Source organism: Eriocheir sinensis, chromosome 43 (genome assembly GCF_024679095.1).
Source record: "Eriocheir sinensis breed Jianghai 21 chromosome 43, ASM2467909v1, whole genome shotgun sequence".
NCBI lineage: Eukaryota > Metazoa > Arthropoda > Malacostraca > Decapoda > Varunidae > Eriocheir > Eriocheir sinensis.
This window is the reverse complement of record NC_066551.1, coordinates 8,329,394-8,333,705: the sequence shown is the minus strand read 5'-3', so window position 1 is coordinate 8,333,705 and position 4,312 is coordinate 8,329,394. Positions and strand designations below refer to the sequence as shown.

The following is a 4,312-nucleotide window of genomic DNA, read 5'->3' as shown; positions in this document are numbered from 1 at the left end:
TTAAATATATCTTTTCAACTTTCAAACTTCTTTCTGATCACTAGTCCAGATTCCATAAGTTTCGTTCAACTGGTGATCCTTTCTTCCTAAATGATTTTTGGTCATCCTCTTAGCCATTTCGGTGAAACTATTCATCTTAAGGCATCTCGAAAACTTTTGACATAGTCTGTACAAATCTTTGTTTTTTAAACTCCCCTTCTACGGATTTTTTTATCCCTCGGTCTGTTCATCTTCAGTTTCCTTTCAAGTCGAACTTTTCTGGGTTGGTAGACTGTCGCTCTTCTTCCCCCAACTTTAAACGGTGGTGTTCCTCAAGGCTCTGTTCTCTCTCTCACTCTCTATTGTTTATTAAATATCTTAGCAAAGCAAACTGTTCTATCCACTTGTGCTAATGATTCTATTCTGCTTTACCACACATTTGTCAACGAAAGACTCTCAGTACGCTGGATACCACAGAATGCTTAACCCGTGGCCTTGCTATTAGTTATGAATGGGGAGCAAGGAACTTGGTGTCCTTCAGTGCCTCAAAAACACTAAAATTAATCCCTCTGTCAACTCGACACACTTATCTCCAAGTCTTCGATAACCCTCAGCTGTCCGATTGTACACCAAGATCTAAATAAAAGGTCAAACCACGCGCAGCTTAGGTGACGTCAATTGGACTGCTAGGAGGAGCGTCTCTCTCTCTCTCTCTCTCTCTCTCTCTCTCTCTCTCTCTCTCTCTCTCTCTCTCTCTCTCTCTCTCTCTCTCTCTCTCTCTCTCTCTCTCTCTCTCTCTCTCTCTCTCTCTCTCTCTCTCTCTCTCTCTCTCTCTCTCATCATCACTATCAGCCTGTAACATTCCACTGGAGAAGTCCTCGGCCTCACACAAACGTTTTCACTCGTTCTTGTCTTGTGCCTCTAATTCACCGCCTCCACTACACGTTCCTCATTCTTCTCTGTATCACCACGCCATCTTTTGAAAGCCCTTCTCTTTAGTGCTTTTATAATCTTTAATTTCTCTCTGTCACTCTTTTAATCAATATGTAGTCCTGTCTCCTATATATGTCTTGATAATTGCATTTTTTTAATTGGCTTTATTATGTCATCTAAGTATCTTTTCTCTTATCAATTTGCAGTTCTTTTTTTATCTGATACAGTGACTCTTGGAAATAATCTTTACATTCCTCTCTGGGCACTTCACAGTTTCCACTCCAATTAAAGGCTATGAAAGTCTGTCTCAGGCCCATATGTCGTGACAGGAAGAACACTGCTGATTATGTTTTGCTTCAAGCACATTGGTAGAGAGCCTCTTGATATATTACCTTATTTTACGAACTCCAGGTTTATTGATCTCCTGTTCGAATAATGGGAGTCATCGCGAGTGGCCCAAGGCTGTCCTAAGACCATCACAAATAAACACCGGGAGGCAACATGAGCCAAGCAAGTCATCCTTTTCCAGTGTTTTTTTGTGTTTATATCATCCTTTTCTTGATGTTCTGTGATGGTTTGGATGAGCCTTCTCCCCCCCCCCCAGAAAACTCACCATGTTTTTGATGATGGTGTTCAGGTATAAAGGTGAATGATATCCTTATAATATTTAATTTTTGATATATTTTTTAAATTTTATGTAATTATATTGTTGTTATTTATTTATTTATTTGATTTAAATTAATTTACTCTAATATTTCTTTTCTTCTTGGTGTTTTCTTTTTCTTTTCACTATTTTCTGCTTTTCATCTAATTTTCTTGGTGTTCTTTTTATATCATCCTTTTTTGATGTTCCTTGGTCTGGATGAGCCTCTTTCACCCCAGAAAAGACTCGCCCATAATTTTGGATGTTAGTCAGGGCCGAAAGGTGGATGATTTGTCTATATATTTCTTTTTATCGATGTTGTGAATCCATATTATCATTTTTTGGTGTTCTTTATCTATATTTTCCTTCCTCTTTTATTCCTTTTCTATATTTCTCCTTTATTCTGGTGTTGTTTTTGTTCTATCCTCTTTCCTTGGTGTTCTCTCGTATCGGCTTTTCTTGGTGCTGTGTGCTGGTACTCCTGAGTCTCCTTCACCCCAGAAAAGACCCACTCGTCCCAGCATACAACACCACACGCCTTTTATTCTGTTTCTATATTCTTCTTTCTGGCGTTGTTTCCGTTCTATCCTATTTTTTTGTTGTTCTCTTGTATCGCCTTTTCTTGGTGCTGTGTGTTGGTACGGGTAAGTCTCCTTCACCCCAGAAAAGACCCACTCGTACCAACACACAACACCACACGCCTTAATGCTAGATTTTTTTGCCTTTTTGTCATTTTCTGATTTTTTGTTTTGTTTTGTAGTTGATGAGATGACACGATATTTTCCTTTTATCGATGTTGTGATTCTCTATTATCATTTTTGGTGGTCTTATTCTATATCTTCCTTCTTCTTGAATTCTCTTTCTGTATGATTACTTTTCTGGTGTTGTTTCTATTTTATCCTCTTTTTCTTGTCGTTTTCTTCAATCGCTTTTCTTTGTGCTGTGTGCTGGTACTTATGAGTCTCCTTCACCCCAGAGAAGACTCACTCATACTAGCACACAACACCACACGCCTTCTTTTATTGTTTCTATATTCTTCTTCTTTCTGGTGATGTTTCTGTTCTATCCTTTTTCTCGGTGTTCTCTTGTATCGCCTTTTCTTGGTGCTGTGTGCTGGTACGGGTAAGTCTCCTTCACCCCAGAAAAGGCCCACTCGTACCAACACACAACACCACACGCCTTCTTCTCTTATTCTGTTTCTGTATCATTCCTTTTCTGGAGTTGTTTTTGTTCTATCCACTTTTCTTGTTGTTCTCTTCACTCGCCTTTTCTTGGTGCTGTGTGCTGGTACGGGTAAGTCTCCTTCACCCCAGAAAAGACCCACTCATACCAACACACAACACCACACGCCTTAATGATAGATTTTTGTCTTTTCTGATCTTTTTTTCTGTTGTTTTTGTAGAGATGACACGATTGCCTTCATTACTTCCTTTTACAACGTGTAATGAACGTGTCGCTACCTAGGTCGTCTGGTTATTAAGGTGGTCAGTACTGTCTTGCTGGCCCCACCCCCCCCGCCCCTGGACCCTCGGGATCTCCAGCACCGCCATGAACGCCCCAGGGGAGCCGAGGCGCTCTGCTGGGACTCCTGGGCCCTGCGACGCTCGCCAGGGAGACCTTGGGCCCCCTGACGCTCCCCAGCCCTGCCGAGGCGAGGAGGGTTGGAGCAAGACTTGTCTCTTAAAACCACCAGACGGGAATATTAAGTTAATCGAAAATACCGTGAAGGCGCCGACCACGGAGTTTGTCGGATCCGGGATGGCAGAACGAAGGGTCGAAGGAACGTGACAGATCAGCCTAAGAAACAAACAAAAACAACTCCAGAAAAGGAATAATACAGAAACAGAATAAATATCGGCAACATTCGTTTCCCTCTTTCCTTATTTCCTCCTTTTTTGCTTATTTTGCATATTCCTTTTTTTCATTCTCTCTCTCTCTCTCTCTCTCTCTCTCTCTCTCTCTCTCTCTCTCTCTCTCTCTCTCTCTCTCTCTCTCTCTCTCAATATTGTATTAGTAGCAGTAGTAGTAGTAATATCAGTATTAGTCGTCGTAGAGAGAGAGAGAGAGAGAACATGGCGCGGAGAGTAGAAGGGCGTAGAGCGGAGGGCAGGTGTGAGTCAGGTCAAGTGTCGTGGTGGGACTGATGGGGTTGCCTGCTCGGTCAGCTTTTTTTATACCCTGTGCTACGTCACTTGGACCTCGGGGAAGAGCCTCGGGAAGATGCGCGGAATGGGACGAATTTTGAGCCGGCCGTGGGTTGACCTCCCTTTATTTAGACCTTGTTGTACACTAAATATTCTTGATGTCCTTAAATCAAAATCAGCTTCCTCGAGGTTTGTTGTTCTGTATCGTATCCACCAGTGTAGGGGGTCCACCCTCATTTATATTGGAGATAGTAAAGTTATGGGCTTTTCGTCTCAGCAGCTCCCTTCTTCTTAGTGAACGTCTTCTACCTCTTAATTTTCGCTATTTTGCTGTTTCCCGTTCTATTTTATATTGATATTTTCATGCTAAGAGCTTTTCTGAACTTGCAAGCTTTGTCTCCGCCACTCCCGCGGTCCAGATCCACTCGACTTACTACTCAAGCTCATCCCTATGGTGTCCTAATTCCTAATGCAAAAGTTAACCAGTATCTTCATTCTTTCATCCCTTCACTGGCAAACCAGCTTCCTTCGTCTGAATGTCCTCCTTCCCTACGACTTGAACAATTACAAACGGGAAGTATGAGACCCTTTATCATCTTCCCTCGACTTCATC

General features: G+C 41.9%; 1 long non-coding RNA gene across 1 annotated transcript in view; it reads left to right on the top strand.

Annotated features, from left to right (window-relative positions):
• Window positions 1–3,436, top strand: part of LOC127010434 (uncharacterized) — a 26,643-nt gene extending 23,207 nt beyond the window's left edge. The window contains exon 3 of the long non-coding RNA XR_007763171.1: window positions 3,020–3,436. This is a non-coding gene — a long non-coding RNA (uncharacterized LOC127010434). The remainder of the gene's footprint in view (window positions 1–3,019) is intronic.
• Window positions 3,437–4,312: the final 876 nt, after the last annotated feature.